Below are 18,605 nucleotides of genomic sequence, written 5' to 3'. Positions count from 1 at the left end.
TACATTTAATGCAATCCCAGTTCAGATTTCAACAAAATTTTTTAAGGACATGGAAAAACTAATTACTAATTTTGTATGGAAAGGAAAGAGACCTCAGATAAGCAGAGCACTTCTCAAGGAGAAAAATAAAGTGGGAGGTCTCACACTCCCAGATCTTAAGAACTACTATACAGCCACAGTAGTCAAAACAGCATGGTATTGGTACAATGATAGACAGATAGACCAATGGAACAGAATCCAAAGTCCAGATATAGACCCATCCATCTATGGACAACTGATCTTTGACAAAGGTCCAAAACTCATTAAATGGGGGAAGAAACAGCCTCCTTAACAAATGGGCTGCCCAAACTGGATATCCACCTGTAGAAAAATGAAACAAGACCCATATCTCGCCCTATACACAAAAACAAACTCAAGCTGGATCAAAGATTTAAATGTAAAACTCAAAACTATAAAATACATCAAAGATAAAATAAGGGCAAATCTGGGAACCCTAATTTATGGCATAAATAGACTATCAAGCATAACCTAGAATGTGCAGGAGATAGAAGAGAAGCTAGATGACTGGGACCTTTTAAAAATTAAATTCTTAAGTGCATCAAAAGACTTCATCAAAAGGGTAAAATGATAACCTACAGATTGGGAGAAAATATTTGCCTATGACATATCTGCTAAAGGACTTATCTCCAAAATCTATAAAAAACTTCAATACCTCAACACCAAAAAGACTAATATAATAACCCAATTCACAAATGTGCAAAAGACTGGAACAGATACTTCACCAAAGAAAATATACAGGCAGCCAACAAACACATGAGAAACTGCTCATGATCATTAATCATTAGAGAGATGCAAATCAAAACAATGAGATATCATCTCACCCCAGCAATAATAGCAAAGTTCAACAGGTCAGAAAATAACAAATCCTGGAGAGGTTGCGGAGAGATTGGAACTCTTGTGTGCTGCTGGTAGGATTGTAAAATGGTACAACCATTGTGGCAAACGGTATGGCGTTTCCTTCAAAAACTGAAAACAGAACTACCAATTTACCCAGCAATTCCATTACTAGGAATATATTCTGAAAAGGTGAGAGATAGCACACAGACAGACATATGTACACCTATGTTAATTGCAGTACAATTCACTATAGCAAAGAGATGGAAACAACCTAAATGCCCATCAATGGATGAGTGGATAACCAAATTATGGTATATGCACACAATGGAATACTATGCTATGTTTCATTAAAGAACAATGAGGGTTACATGAATCATTTCACAACGTAGCATGAACCTGGAGGACATTATGCTGAGTGAAATAAGTCAATCACAGAAAGACAAGTACTGTATGAGCCCATTACTGTAAAGACAGAGAAGGGTTTGCTTGGGAAAGGGTACTCACTTAGTAGGTTACTGGGATGAGGAGGGAAGGGGAGGGATTAATTTCGGGCTAGTTGAGGCTTACATGCTGACATGGATGGGGGAGGGATATACAGGACAGATATATGACCACCATGATAACATTAGGAAATGGGAGGACACCAAATTGTGCACATAAGAGATAGATGACAGATGCTAATACCAACCGATGTGCCCACAATACTACATTGCTGTTAACACCAAACACCAGGCTACAGAAAAACACATAAACACCTGAGATGATCAGATGGGGGTCAGTGAACAGAAGTATACTCTAGACCAAGGATAGATTCAACTGAAGCTAATCTTGCACAGACACCAGTGATACAAAATACCTGCAGTCCTTACACAAACAATAAAAGACAGACACAGAGTAATCCCTCACAGACAACCAGACACTATGGGAGAGAGATCCAATAGATCTACTGTCTCAGGATCAGAGTACTGGAGGACACCAGACTCAATTGGCACAACAAAATACATAAAAGCCTTGCTCCACATCCTACATTGGTTAAGTAGCAACTGGGATCCTAAAAGCTTTCAAGCGGCCATCTAGGATGCAGCTAATGGTCTCCTAGTATTGGAAGAGGAGAATGCAAAAAAAAAAAAAAAAAAGCAAGGGCATATGGATGGAAGCAATGAGCCCTAGGACACAATGGCCCTTGAGACCAGAACTAGATGGTACCCGGCTACCAATGTCAACCACTCAGGAAAGGATCAAATCTGAAGATCCTGGATAGAGTAGGAGGGAAAACGTGGAACAAAATCCAAAAGCTCAATAATGACCAGAATTAGTGGTCAGAGGAAATCTGGTGAGACCCCCAATACTATGGCTCTGGAATACATTCTGTGCCTGGAATAAAACGTACCTGCAGGGACTGGCTCTCAGCCCAACAATTAACAAGTTGTACACGCCGACCACTCAACCCAGGATGCTGCACCCACACACTCAATGGTAATACATCCCTTAAAGCAATAGACCACGGGACACCAGAGGACCAACATTCAAATTGAGGAAATGCAGGACAAATAGGAGTGCATAAATATGGGGGGCACAGGGGGAGGGTTACAAGGTAGGGAGGGGAGGAGACTGGGTTAGGGTCGGACATGGTAAATGGGGAATGAAACTAAACGTACACGTAACGTTGAATGTAAAACAATCTCTTAAAATAAAAAAATCTGAAAGTCTTCAGCTTAAACCCTTTTTCTTCCATTTTGTTTTTATAATAGTTTCTTAAAATAATAAGACTAAGATTCCATTGGTACACCACATACAGACTAAACCAGCCCACTCAGCAGGTACTTAATTGAATAAGTGCATTGAGTGATAACAGGTCATGAAGAGCATGAGTTTTATAAACTAAATTATTTTATTTCTTTGTAAAATGGCAAATAAACCTAAAATTTTTTAGAATACATCCAGAAATATTTATATGTTTGACAAAGGATATCTTTTCCTATGTATTAATAAGTGCTACAAATATATCCAAAGTTAAAAAAATTTCTCAGTCATAACCAAATACCTTGAGGAAATAAGCCACTGGGTTTGAGGGGCTCTGGACTATAGCCTCAGGGGACACCAAGGTCAATTGGCACAACACAGTTCACAAAGACAAGGTTCTACATCCTACTTTGGTAAGTAGCGACTAGAGTCTTAAAAGCTTGTGAGTGGCCATCGAAGGAGCAACTATTGGTCTCTCCCCATCTGGAGCAAAGAAAAGTGAAGAAAATCAAAGATACAAAGAAGCAGTTAATCCCAAGGACCAATGGACCACATGAACCCAGGCTGCATGATCCTGAGACCAGAAGAACTAGATGCTGCCCAGCCACTACTGCTGAGGCTACCACTGCTGTCTGCTCTGAAAAGAATCACAATAGGAGGTTCTAGATAGAGTGGGAGAAAAATGTGGAACAAAATTCAAAATCATCAAAAAAGACCAGATTTACTGGTCTGATGAAGACTGATGGACCTCCTGAGACTATGGCCATTAGATACCCTTCAAGCTGGAAATGGAACTGAAACTCCACGGTTTAACTTTTAGCCAAAAAATAGACAGGACCAGAAGGTGAACCAGAAAGGTATGCATTCATTAGAACAACCAACCACACAAGACCCATAGAGCAGCATTTGTCCAGGGACAAAGTCAAGAAGGCAGGAAGAGATAGAAAAGAAGGACAAAGGGAAATGGTAAGTACAGGAAGCAAGTGCGAAGATCGATGTTACCTTGTGGGGAACGCAATGAATGTTACAAAACATAATGTGTATGAACTGTTGAATGGAAAACCAATTTGTTCTGTAAAGTTTCACCCAAATTAAAAAAAAAAAAAAAAAGGATTACACCCTTTAAACCTGAGTAAATCAGGACTAAGCCTGTACATTTTCTGAGACTAGAAACTGAACCAAGGGAGATATTTCACTTGGGGCAGATTCCCTGCTCCCCCTCTGAACCAGATACTACCATCTGAGCAAAGAGGCAAGTCCTGTAAAGCCAAAGAAGAGGAAAGGGTGATTTTTCTTTCCCACTCTTGGCTTTCGGGGAAGGAGAGTTTTCTTGGAAAGAGTTAAACTTTCTAAACGAACAGTCCTAGCCTGACTCCAAGACTTCTGAGTCCAGAAAACAGCTCTGGAAAGCCCAAAGAGAGAGCTTTTGCTTCTCTGACTTCTCACACACTCTTCTTTCAAATGAATTTAAACCTTTTCTTGTCCAAATCCCTGCAGGAAAAAAAAAAAAGGACCCACTCTGCAGTTTTTCTACTATTATGCAAATAGATTAATCAGGCAATGCTCCTGTGAGAATTAATTTATATTTGAATCCAATGAGGCCTGGATGCTTGCTAACTGAACCCCCAGGCCAAAGCCTCAGCTAGGTAGCAACCTCATATTATTCCTTTGACGAAATGTGAACTGACATAAATACTATGGCTCCCTTTCAATCCGATTACCCGTTACCTCACATCAATGCTACCCCAGCCGTCAGATTCTGGCGTCTTTCCTTTCACCAGCTCCAGGAACAACAGACAACTCCTCCTTGATAAACAAGCACCCACGCTGCCACCTCGTACCCCCACTCTTAACCCATCATCCTCACTCAATGGGCTCTATTCGACAAGGTATTTTATTTTGTTTGTAGGAATCAAGGACTAAAAAAACAGTTCAAAATCAAGCCTGGCTGAGGCTGTTCATTCAAAGCTGTCCTTTCACACAATCAGCACTAAGAGCCTCTGGAAATAACACCCCTGAAGTATCCACCCTTTAATGGACGTCATCTCCTCAGGACGCTCCCCTCCCCTCGCTGCTACATCTCCCTCCCCTAAGTCTTATGAACTCTTTTTAAAACACACAAAAAACAAATAGCAGCACAGGTTTTCCTGGGCTTGCGTGACCTGAAGCTCAGTCAAAATGAACCTACATTTTAGACCATACCTTTGTACTAAACTCATGTTGACAACCACTAAATTCTTTCCATTGCTCTGCGTAGAAACTTAAAAAAGATTTCATTTCTCTCTCCATCACCACCCCCATTAAAACTTTGTTCATTTAAAAAGCTTGGCTAAACAATCCACCAGGTGGGGGGAGAGCTTTTCTATGTGGGCTGCTCGGTTTCTGGAGCCCCTACCTTGGTAATTAGATTAACAGGCAAAATGTGAATAGAAGCCATCGGAACTGTCCCCACTCCCTTCATGCTTTTCTGCCATTTATTGCACATAACTGATAGCAAAATACCTTGAATGATGGCACACACACACAAAAAATATGGATTTGTGAGCTGCTCTATGCTGAAAATGGAAATGAGAGAGCAAGAAAACAAAGCAACCTTTATTTTAAATAATGAAACTGCAAGTAACAGTAGTACTTGGTTACTTGAGAAAGAGTCCATACAAGCATAAATTGGGCTGCTGCTATGTTTGTTAGCTTTGACGTCAATGAGTTTAAATGCATCTGTATTCCCTTTTTAGCACTATCTGAAATACAGGGTTGTTGTGAGTTGCCATTCAGTCAATTCTAACTCATGGCAATCCAGTAAGCAATGGCTGTCTTCCTGAATCCATGATGGACAGCAATACCCTCTCTAACCACAACTCCTCTAGATGCTCTGAATTTGAGATGCTTTAAGTTATATTCTAAATAAATATGCATATTAAAGAAATGACTCACTTTTTAGAATTAAGAAGACGCAAACTAGGTGATGAATTGCATGAATAATCGTGGAACTACCTATAAGAAAACCATTATTTTTGCCAAATAGCTTTCATATTTTTTGAAGCAATTTACTCTCTGTTATTCCAGAAGTTACATCTGTTTTCATGTAAAGTAGATTTTCATTTAAAAGTAGAAGAGGGATTGAGCGAACACATTTGATTTTGGTAATTCCTTTTCCTTTTACCTCTACCCCTAGTGTAAAATTTAGTAACGTAAATTACCAAATGTTTAAAATTAGCTCTGTAGTGTTTATCAAGTGCATGTTTAAATGGCTATTCGGAGAGGTTGCTTTATGCCATATTTTAACTAAAAAAAAAAGTGTAACCTTTCTACTCCTTCCCTTGGCTTGGTGGTTCATCATTTATTCAACAAATTCATTCAGTATCTACTGATTGCTAGATGGTGTTTCTGCAGTGACAAGCTCTTAGGTTCATGTGGTTAAAACCCCAAACATTCTTCATCCTTCCTTTACCTATAATTTGGTACCACAGAAATATTTTCCTGTAAGGTCAGCCCCTTAACAGGAAACATCTAAGAGACTTTGTTCATCAGCCTAGGGACTCACAAAATGGAGGTTAATTACATCAGACCACAAAATGGAGGATGATTACATCATTGCACAATGGCCAAACCACTGAAAATCATGGCCCCTTAAATTGGCACACAGCCTTAACTGTTCTATATATATATATATATATACCTTATTTGTATTAGTAGCAAGCTGTTTAATCTACTTGGTAAACCACAGCACCTTATTTGCATAGTCTCATCCAATCATTGTGTGAGAGTCACAAAGACTGGCTACAAAGCAATTCATTGCACCATACGTCACACCCTGGGTCTTCTAGACATGGACCTTTTCATACTTGGAGGACTAACTTCCTCTTTCCAATCATTTTACCACTCAAACACAGCCACTAACAATTAGTCCTTCAGCAGAGCAAGAGTCCCTATGGTTAGGTTACTCAGGTACCAGCCATTCAAGTCTATTTCAGGTATCCATCTGATCTGGTCAGGTTCTCAAAAAGTTTTCTCCGCTTCACCCCCTCTGGCCTCTGATAAAATTTAGTTGAGAAGCTTATTTCCCTCCTCTGAGTCTCTCTCATGCTATTAGCATAATGTTAGATTTTCCCTACTACATAACCCATTTCATTTTTGATGACTTCCAATTTTCCCAGATTCATACTTTGTACACTCCATGTTCCAATTATTCAAGGATGTTTGCAGCTGTCTCTTCACATTTTGAGTCATGTCTTATCAGAAAATGAAGGTCCTGAAAACTAACTGAAGGCACTGGTGAAAAACAAGACTCCAGGAATTGACAGAATACAGATTGAGATATTGCAACAAATGGATGCAACACTGGAAGCACTCACTTGTCTCTGCCAAGACATTTGGAAGACAGCTACATGGCCAACCAAGTGGAAGAGATCCATATTTGTGTCCAATCCAAAGAAAAGTGTTCCGATACAATGCAGAAATTATAGAAAAATATCACATGCAAGTAAAATTTTGCTGAAGATAATTAAAAATGTTCGCCAGCAGTACACTAACAGGGAACTGCCTAAAATTCAAGCTGGGTACAGAAGAGGATGTGGAATGAAGGATATCATTGCTGATGTCAGATAGGTCTTAGCTGAAAGGAAAGAATACCAGAAAGATGTTTACCTGTGTTTTATTGACAATGCAAAAGCATTTGACTAGGTGCATCTTAACAAATTATGGATCACGTTGTGAAGAGTGGGAATTCCAGAACACTTACTGATGGTCAAGTGGCACCTAGACATAGACTAAGAGACTTGAACAGAACAATAGGATAGTTCATGGTTTAAAATTAGGAAAGGTATGCATCAGGGTTGCATCCTTTCACCTTATTTATTCAATCTGCATGCTGAGCAAATAATCCGAGATGCTATACTATATGAAGAAGAATACAGCATCAGGATTGCAGGAAGACTTACATCAGTGATACACAGAGACACAACCTTGCTTGCTGAAAGTGAAGAAGACTTGAGGTACTTACTGATGAAGATGAAAGACTACATATAGCCCTCAGTATGGATTATACCTTAACATAAAGAAAAAAAATCCTCACAACTGGACTAATAAATAACATCAGGATAAACAGAGAAAAGATTGAAGTATTGGTTCTTAGTGACGCTCTAACAGGAATATACCACAAATGGGTGGCTTGAAGAAACAGGGATTTATTCTTACAGTTTAGGAGGTTAGAAGTCCAAGTTCAAAGTGCCAGCTCTGGGAGCTGGGTGAAAGCCTCTTGACCATGGGCATCAGCTCTGCCTCTTGCTCTGGCCCACTAAGGCTGGAGGTGTCTGTTAACTCAAGCAGCTGCTGGCTGCTGACAAACCCAAGGTTGACAAGTAAAATGTCACAGTTCCAAAATTATCAAACAATATGGCAGGCCACTAGTTCAAGTCCAGAAACAGTCTCAAGATTGGCAGACAATATGGTAGGCTACTGAGATGGAGATTCGGCCAAATGCAGAATCCACATGTGCCTCAAGACCTTTCTCAAAGCATCTTCATATGTACTGGAAGCAGACCACATTCCTAAGGCAGCTACTCAGCTGCTCACAGTAGATTCCACCATAGAGTGGATTAGCAATCTCATCCTGAGAAGTAACTACATCCAGCTTCCCAGCCACTCAAAACCAGGCCCAGCAAAGTTGACACATAACCTTAACTACCACAACAAAGAATATTGAATATACCATGACCGGTCAGAAGAACAAACAAATCTGTATTGGAAGAAGTACAGCCACAATGATCCTTAGACATGAGGAGGGCAAGACTTCATCTCATATACTTAGTATATGTTTTCAGCAGGGACCAGTCCCTGGAGAAGGATATCATGCTTGATAAAGTAGAGGACTAGTGAAAAAAAGGAAGACCCACAACCCACAGAATGGATTGACAGAGTGGCTGCAACAATGGGCTCAAACATAGCAACAGTTGTGAGGATGGTGCAGGACTGGTGCAGTGTAGTAAATTACATAATATGGCTTTTCTAGCCACAAGTCTTCATAAACTCTAGGGTGGAATTTGTCATGAGCAACTGAGTGGCTCCTGATTGTTAAAAATTATCCACCTGGGGTATTTCTGTTGTGTGTAGTACCAAGTAATCTTCTGGGAGTTTCGCCCTCTCTCAGGTGTATAGAATTCTGATGTTGCGATTGGTTAATTTGGCCACTCTGACTGCTGCTGAGAGACACACGCTCCTGGGAGACACATCCTTGCTGAGAGAGAGACACGTCCTTGCTGAGAGAGAGAGACTTGAGAGGCACACATTGCCAAGAGAAAAACTGAGAGACACGCACTGCTGAGAGACTGAAAGAGACTGCTGACTGAGAGACAGCAGGCTGAGAGAGACTAAACATGTTCCTGAACTTGAATTGTAGCCTGTTACTTCCCTAATAAACCCCACAATCTGTGAGTTCTGTGTAGCTGCTGGAGCAAATTATCGAACCCAGCAGAGAGGTGGTGGGTGCTGTGGGAGGAACGGTTGGTATTAGGGTTGGTGAAAGGGCTAGAGGGAGGCAGCATGTCTGGCCTCACAGGAATAGGCCCTGGGCTACTGATGGTGATTCTGTCTTCCTCTTGTGTGGTTAGAGGAGGTCAGATGATGCAGCCTCCCTGCCCCTTTGGCAACTGGGCAGTGTTTGCTTCTGTTATATGTGGGGTCACTATGAGTCAGAACCAACTCAATGGCATGTAACAAGAACAACAACTATATAACCCATTTATTCATTCCTTTACCTTTAGCTATTATTTCTCCTTTCTTCCATTTGTCATTTATTTCTACCCAAATGTTTTCATCTTGGGAAGTGAGATCAGGGTCAGTTGCTGTGTCAATCCCAATTGCTGGTAGCAAAACCAGTCTAGCAAGTGCCTCCTCCTCCTCAGTCTATTCCTATTCATGTAGGGTTACATAGATACAGCACTAGTGGGCTATCTCAACCACTAGGCAATACAACAGTATTCATTGCCAACCTCAATTTTGCCAGATGGAGAGAAGGTACAATCCATTCCATCAGGCCTTTAGGAATTCTGGCATCCAGGTTCAGGGGTATAGTTATAGTCTCTTACTTAGGGATCACCCCTACTTCCAGTACCCACAGCTGCATCCAGCAGCGTCTATCAGGAGAAAAGCAGTATTAAGTGATAGGAGGAAGAACTGTACAATGGCACCTGAATCCTCCCTTATCCTGTCTTCCCCAGATCCACCATAGAAGTGTAGGAATCTATCCAATGCTGATCTTCCCTTTGCCCACCTCATAGTGAGTGTGAGCACACACTCATAAAGGTGTGTGAGCCAGCTCTTCATACTTCTATCTCCCCTTGTTTTAGATAACAAATGTTTCAATTGCCCCTTCCAATTCTCTATCAAACCATTACTCTGAGGATGATATAAAAATAATAATAATTAAAAAAAAAAACCAGCTGCCATCAAGTCAGATCCAACTTATAACGACCCCTCCTTGGGTTTCCAAGGCAGTGTCACTACAGAAGTAGATTGCCCAACCTTCCTTCTGAGGAGTAGCTGGTGGGTTTGAACTGCCAGCTTTCTGATTAGCAGTCAAATGCCTTAGGCACTATGCCACCAGAGCTCCTAAGGGTGGTATACAACATGGTATCTCCATTTAATATGTTTCTTGGCTTCTTGCTGCACCCTGTGGGCTGCAAAGTTTGTCCTTTGCTTTGATGAAACAGAACTTGGTGGCTCAAATTGGTACAGTATCTTTAGCCAATCCCTTAAAGGTGTTTTACATTTTTGGATGTGTCACAGGATATGCAAAGTCCAGACAGAGCAAGTATGTTAGGCCAGTTCTTCTAGAGAAGAAAAACCAGTAAAGTTTGTAGAGAGAGAGAAAAAAAAATAAATTTATCTTAGCAAAATGGCTCTCACACTTATAGAAGTTGGCAAGACCCAAGTTCCTGGATCAAACATCAAACTGGAGGTTTTTTCCAACTTACACAGCTGCAGGGGCTGACAAACTCAAGGTTGGCAGGCAGTACTGACTGTTGACTCTGGCAGATGATGAATCCAAGATTACCAGGCTGAATGGTGGATTGCTTGCTCACAGTTGGAATCGACTTGATGGCAGTGAGTTTGGGTTGTTTTGGTTTTGTTGTCTTTAACTCTTGTGCTCATCTCAGTGTCTTCTTTTGTCTTGATCATTATGTGCTGGCCTTTCTCTTATTGTATATTGTCTTCCCTTTCACTCAAGTTGATATGTGTCTACCCTCTAGTGATTGACCCTTCCTTCCCTTCCTACCTCTGGAAACCATTAACGAATGCTTCTTTCTGTGTATAAACCTTTCATTGACTTTTTATAAGTATAGTCTCAAACAGTATTTGTCCTTTTGTGATTGATTAATTTCATTCAGCATAATGTCTTCCAAGTTCATCATCCATGTTATGAGGTGTTTTGCAAATTCATTGTTATTCTTTAACATTGCATAGCAATACATTGTGTGTAAGTACCATAGCTTGTTTATACATTCATCTGTTGATGGGAATTTAGGCTGCTTCTATCTTTTAACTATTGTGAATAGTGCTACAATGAGCATGCATGTGCATGCATCTATTTTTGTCAAAGCTCTTATTTCTGTAGAATATATACCTAGTAGTGGGATTGCTAGATCATATGGTATTTCTATTTCCAGCTTTTTAAGGAAGGGCCATACCATTTTCCACAGTGGTTGCACCATTTTATAGCCCACCAGCAATGCATGAGGGTTCCAGTCTCTTCATACCTTCACCTGCATTTGTTGTTTTATCTGTGTGTGTTTTTTAAAACTTTCCTATTAATGCTGGGGTGAGATGTTATCCCATTGTTGATTTTATTTGCATCTTTCTAATGGCTAATGATCTAGAGCATTTCTTCATTTTGTGGGCCACCTGAATGTCTTCTTTGATGAAGTGCCTATTAATGTTCTCCGCCCATTTTCTAATTGGATTTTTTATCTTTTTTGTTTTTGAGGTGTTGAAGTTCTCTATAAATTTTGGAGGTTAGACCTTTGATATGTCATTGCCAAAATTTTTTCTCCAGTCTGTGGGTTCTCTTCTTACTCTTTTGGTGAAGTCTTTTGATTTCATAAATGTTAAATCTTTAGGAGATGCCAGTCATCTAGTTTGCCTTCTGCTTTTTGTGCATTTTTAGTTATGCTTGATTGTGTATTTATGCCATGCATTGTTGTTGTTGTTAAGTGCCATCAAGTCATTTCCGACTCATAGCGACCCCATGTACAGCAGAACAAAACACTGCCCAATTCCGCGCCAGCCCCACAATCCCTGCTATACTTGAGCCCATCATCGCAGCCACCATGTCAATCCATCTCGTTGAAGGCCTCCCCTTCTTTTGTCGACCCTCCACCCTACCAAGCATGACATCCTTCTCCAGGGAATGGTCCCTTCTGACAACATGACCAAAATAGGTGAGACGAAGTCTGGCCATTCTTGCTTCCAAGGAGCATTCTGGCTGCACTTCCTCCAGGACAGATCTGTTAGTTCTTTTAGCAGTCCATGGTACTTTCAGCATTCTTCACCAGCACCACAACTCAAAAGCATCAACTCTTCTTAGGTCTTCCTTATTCATTATCCAGCTCTCACATGCATAGGAGGCGATTGGAAATATCATGATTTGTGTCAGGTGCACCTTAGTCCTCAATGAGATATCCTTGCTCCTCATCACTTGATACAGTTCCTTCGCAGTTGACTTTCCCAATGCTACACATCGTCTAATGTCCTGACTGCTGCTTCTGTTGGCATCAATTGTAGAACTAAGCAATGTGAATTCTTTGACAACTTCAATCTTCTCTCCATTTATTGTGATGCTGCTCATTGGTCCAGTTGTGAGGATTTTTGTTTTCTTTATATTGAGACGTAATCCATACTGCAGACTGTATTCTTCAACCTTCATCAGTAGGTGCCTTAAGTCATCCTCACTTTCAGCAAGCAAAGTTGTATCGTCTGCATATCTCAGGTTGTTAATGATTCTTCCTCCAATCCTGATACTATGTTTTTCTTCATATAGTCCAGCTTCTCAGATTATTTGCTCAGCATATAGATTGTATAAGTGTGGAGAAAGGATACAACCCTGACGCACTCCCTTCTTGATTTTAAACCAAGTAGTGACCCCTTGTTCTGTTCGAACGACAGCCTCCTGGTCAAGGTACAGATTCCTCATAAGTACAATCAAGTGCTCGGAATTCCCATTCTTCTCAATGTTATCCATAATTTGTCATGATCCACACAATCAAATGCCTTTGCATAGTCAATAAAACACAAGTAAACATCTTTCTGGTATTCTTTGCCTTGAGCCAAGATCCATCTGACAACAGCTATGATATCCCTTGTTCCACATCCTCTTCTGAATCCGGCTTGAACCTCTGGAAGTTCTCTGTCAATATACTGCTGCAATGCCATTCATTAGGACCTTTAAATTTGCCCCTATTTTTTCTTTGATGATCTTTATAGGTTTAGATTTACATTTAGGTATTTGAAGCATCTTCTCATGTCACAACACCACAAAATTAGAAATCAACAACAGGATGAGCAAGGAAAAATAATCAAATACATGGAAATTGACTAACACCCTAGTTAAAAACTACTGGATAATAGGAAAAATAAATAATGATATTAAAAAATTTCTTGAATCAAGTGAGAATGAAAACACAACATACCAAAATTTTGGGGACATAGCAAAAGCAATGTTCAGAGGGCAATTGATAGCAATAAATGCACATATCAAAAAAGAAAAAATAACAAAAATCAATACTCTAACCCAACAACTCCAACAATTAGAAAAAGAACAGCACAAAAAAAAAAAAAAAAAAGTCCCTACAGTCACCAGAAGTAAGGAAATAATACAGATTCAAACAGAAATAAATGAAACAAACAAAAAAGAAAGAAAGAATCAACAAGACTAGAAGTTAGTTCTTTGAAAAGATTAATTGACAAACTAGTAGCAAATCTAACAAAGGAAAAGAAGATACATATAACACAAACAAGAAACGAATTGGGCAATGTCACAAGAGAACCAACTGAAATACAAAAGGTAATAGTAAAATACCATGAAGAACTGTACTCCAACAAATTTGAAAATCTAGAAGAAATGGACAAATTTCTAGACATACACTACTATATAAATTAACACAGACCGAGGCATAGAATTTTAACACACTCATCACAAAATAAGAAATTGAACAGGTCATATAAAAAACTCCCAACAACAAAAAAAGTCCTAGCCCAGATGGCCTCAGTCACTAAATCAACCAAACATTCACAGAAGAGCTAACACCAATTCTCCTCAAACTATTCCAGAATATAGAAAAGGAGGAAATACTCCTGAATTCATTCTATTAAGTGAAAAAAAAAACCCTGATACCAAAGCCAGGCAAAGATGTCACTAAAAAAGAAAATTACAGACCAACATCCATCATGAACATAGATGCAAATATTCTCAACAAAATCCTAGTCAATAGAATCCAATAACATATCAAAAAAAATATACATCATGACCAAGTGAGATTCACACCAATATGCAAGGATGGTTTAACATTAGAAAAACCATCAACTGGAAGAACATGCCATGCTCATGGATAGGAAGAATGAACATTCTGAAAATGTCAATACTTTCTAAAGCAATCTATAGATTCAATGCAATTCCAATCCAGATTCCATCAACATTCTTTAAAGACATGGGAAAAACAATCACTAATTTTATATGGAAGGGAAAGAGACCTTGAATAAGCAAAGAACTACGAAAAAAGAAGAACAAAGTAGGAGGTCTCCACTCTCTGATCTTAAAACCTACTATATAGCCACAGTAGTCAAAACAGCATGATATTGCTACAATGACAGACACATAGAGCAGTGGAAGAGAATCAAGAATCCAGAAATAGATCTATCACCTATGGACAGCTGATCTTTGACAAAAGGCCAAAACCTACAAAATAGGAAAGAGATAGTCTCTTCAACAATGGTGCTCACAAAACTGGATATCCATTTACAAGAAAAGTGAAACAAGATCCATACCTCACACCATACACAAAAACTAGCTCAAGGTGGATCAAAGACCTAAATGTAAAACCTAAAAATACAAAGCTCATCAAGGAAAAAATAGGGGCAAACTTAGGGGCCCTAATTTATGGCATAAATAGATTATCAAACATAACCAAAAATGTACAAACAGAAGATAAACTAGATGTCTAGGACCTTCTGAAAATTAAATTCTTATGCACATCAAAAGACTTCTCCAAAAGAGTAAAAAGAGAACCCACAAATGGGAAAATGTATTTGACAACAGCATATCTGATGAGGGACTTATCTCTAAAATTTATAGAAAATGTCAACTCCTCAACATCAAAAAGACAAACAAATCCAATGCTCATTTTGGCAGCACATACACTAAAATTGGAAAGATACAGAGAAAATTAGCATGGTCCCTGTGCAAGAATGGCATGCAAATTCATGAAGTATTCTGTTTTCGTCCTCTAGTGTTGCTCTAACAGAAAATATCACAAATGGGATGGCTTTAACAAACAGGAGTTTATTCTCTTACATTTTTGGAGGCTAGAAGTCTGAGTTCAAAGTGCCAAGCTCTTGGGGCTAGGTGAAAACCATTGACCTTGGGCTTCAGCTCTGTCTCTTGCTCCTGGCCCACTGGAGCTAGAGGAGTCTCTTCACTCAGGCAGCTTGCTGGCTGCTGAGGCTAACAAGCCCAGGGCTGACAAATAAAATGGTCCAGTCCCAATATCACCACACAACATGGCAAGCCATTAGTTCAAATCCAGAGACTATCCCAAGATTGGCGGGAAACATGGCAGGCTGCTAAATGAAGACTCAGCTACATGCAGGGTTCAAGCATGCCAAAAAGCTGCAGATCTTTCTCAACGCTTCTCCTTAGGGATGTGGTCCAGTAGATCAGCTGCTCCAGTAGATTTTACCATGGAATTGGTTACCAATCTCACCATGGGAATAACTACATCCAGTTGCCCAGTCACTCAAAACCAGGCCCAGCCAAGTTGACACATAACCTTAACTACTACATATTCCATATTTTTCATATCAGCTTTGTAAATTTGCACCCAAATCACAATAAGAAAAAAAAGAAAATATGCAGACCTCTACATAAAAAAAGAAGACAAACAAATCCAATTTACATTTCATCAAACAAGATATTCAGGCAGCCAACAAACACATGAAGGAATATGCTTGTGATCATTAGAGAGATGCAATCAAAACAACAGTAAGATATCATCTCACCCCAGAATTAACAGCAAATTTCAAAAAACAGAAAACAATAAATGCTGCAAGGGTGTAGGGAGACTGGAACCCTCATACACTGCTGGTGAGACTGTAAAATGGTACAACCACTGTGGAAAACAGTACGGTGGAAAAAGTTGGAAATAAAATTACCATATGCTCCAACAATCCCTCTACTAGGTTATATCCTAGAGAAGAAAGAGCCATGATACAAATAGATATATGCACACCCATGTTCATTGCAGCAAAGTTCATAATAGCAAAGAGATGGAAACAAGTGCCAATCAATGGATGAATGAATAACTAAAATATGGTACATACACACAATAAAATACTATGCAATATTAAAAAATAATGAAACATCTGTGAAACATTTCATAACATGGATGAACTTGGAGAACAGTATGGTGAGTGAAATAAGCCAACCACAGAACGACAAATATTGCATGAGTCTACTATTAGAAAAAGGCATGGAAAGTTTTCACATAGGAGGGAACATTATTCATTGGTTACCAGGCATGGGGATGGAAGGGAAAATTGCTAACTAGGTAAAGAGGCACATATTGACTTGGCTGAAAGGAAAGGTAATATACCAAAAGCAGATAATGAGCATAATATCAGTAAGGAAAAAGAAGACATGTAGAGATGCACAAAAGGTACAGACAACAAAAGTAAATACTATCATATGCACAATACTGTATTAGTTTAAAAAAAAAAAAAGAAAGAAAGAAAGGAAACATGAACGTACTCCTGGATACATAGGTAGTCAGGCAAGATGATAAGGTATGGGTAGGTGAAAAGAAATATATCCATGGCCATATATATGTTTAAGGAGCTCTGGTAGCATAGTGCCTAAGGCATCTGACTGCTAACCAGAAGGCTGGTGATTCAAACCCACCAGCCACTCCTCAGAAGGAAGATTGGGCAATCTACTCCCATCATGATTCTGCCTCGGAAACCCAAGGAAGTGTCACTATGAGTTGGATCTGACTCAATGGCAGTGAGTTTGGTTTTGGTGAGTGGTAGACAGTGGTAGTTGGGCACCTTCTAGTTCTTCCAGTCTCAGGATTGTGGAAGTTGAGGTTTCCATGGTCTACTAGTTCCTTGGCCTAACTGTTTCAACATGGCTTTGATTTTCTTCATTCTTCTTCTTTGCTCCAGATAAGGGGAGATCAACAGTTCCATCTTAGCTGGCTGATTGCAACTTTTTAAGTCCCCAGTCGTTACTCACCAAAGTAGGATGCAGAACAATGTTTAGGGTACGATGTTATGCCAATTGAGCTTGATGTCCCCTATGACCATAGTTCTGAGCCTGCAGGACCTTCACTCCCTCAAGGTGTTTGGCTGTAGTTAAGAAGTTTTCATAATTTTGTCTCCTGTTAGCTCTATTCTATATATAAACAATTTTATAGCATATACAATACTATGTAAAAAAAGAAAGAAAATATGCAGACCTCTAAATAAAAAAGGAAAAGACAAACAAATCCAATTTACATTTCACCAAACAAGATATTCAGGCAACCAACAAACACATGAAAGAGTATGCTTGTGATCATTAGAGAGATGTAATTCAAAACAAGAGTAAGATATCTCACCCCAGCATTATCAGCAAATTTCAAAAAACAGAAAACAATCAATGTTAGCAAGGGTATAGATAGTAAATATCATTTGCCAAATCTATATATACCAAAAAAAACAAACTCACTGCCATCAAGTCGATTCCAACTCATAGTGATTTGAACCGCCAGCCTTCTGGTTAGCAGTCAAATGCCTTAGGCACTACACCACCAGAGCTCCCGTCCACTTGGAAAGGGAAATAATTGGTGACCCTGAATAGAGTGGGAGAAAAATGTGGGAAAAAATCCAAAATCATAAAAAAGACCAAGCTTACTGGGCTGATAGAGATTGATGAAACTCCCAAGTCTATAGCTCCTAGTCACCCTCTGGGCCTGGAATTGAACTTACTCACATGGTTTAACTTTCAGCCAAAAATAGACAGGCATACAAGGTGAGCAATTACACCAAGGAAGTGCACTCCTTAGAACAATCAACCATGGGAGATCATAAAGGCAGCATTTGCACAAGGAGAAAATTCAGAAGGCAGAAATGAAAAAGAAAAAAAAGAGACTTCCAGTAAGATGGAGGAATAGGCAGACAAGTGACACAGACCATCTTCCACGGATAAAAGAAAAACCAGTTGACAGGGATACAGAAGATAATCCTGGAGCCCTGAGATTTGAAAGGAATGATGCAGAAGTGGATTAGGCACCAACTAGTGGAAAAACCTGAACAAAAACAGTGAGTACAGAGACAGTCAGAGCTGCAGACTGTCAGCTACTCTGACAGGACCAACACCCTGAATGTTTGTTTCCAAGTGGTGTTGGGACCAGAAAAGTGACCTAAAGATCAACCCTGATCACCAAGGGCTGCAGGGACAACTGCGCTGATGGCCTATGACTAGGAAGGGAAACAGCAAGGAGGGAGACAACCTGAGCTACGGATTTTCTGCTGTCTGGAGGGTGCAGCCATTTTGATTGTTTACATATGGCAGCCATTTTAGATATTTAAAATGACCGAGGGTGCAGCCATTTTGAATCTTTGCAAGTGACAACCATTTTGGATTTTAAAGTGATAGCATTCTCATTTGGATTCCAGGGACCTAAGAATAGGCTCTGTTTGCCAAGGTCGGCAGGGAC

The 18,605-nt window shown here is 39.6% G+C and overlaps 1 non-coding gene across 1 annotated transcript; it reads left to right on the top strand.

The window, feature by feature from the left end:
- Window positions 1–15,027: 15,027 nt before the first annotated feature.
- On the top strand, window positions 15,028–15,134 carry LOC122151620. The gene has a single exon (XR_006164234.1). It is a non-coding gene; the product is annotated as a U6 spliceosomal RNA (small nuclear RNA).
- The last annotated feature ends 3,471 nt before the right edge of the window (window positions 15,135–18,605 follow it).

This window comes from Orycteropus afer, unplaced genomic scaffold (genome assembly GCF_000298275.1).
Source record: "Orycteropus afer afer isolate SDZICR_OR568_19922 unplaced genomic scaffold, OryAfe1.0 scaffold00014, whole genome shotgun sequence".
NCBI classification, from domain to species: Eukaryota; Metazoa; Chordata; class Mammalia; order Tubulidentata; family Orycteropodidae; genus Orycteropus; species Orycteropus afer.
This window is presented reverse-complemented; position numbering and strand designations above follow the sequence as displayed.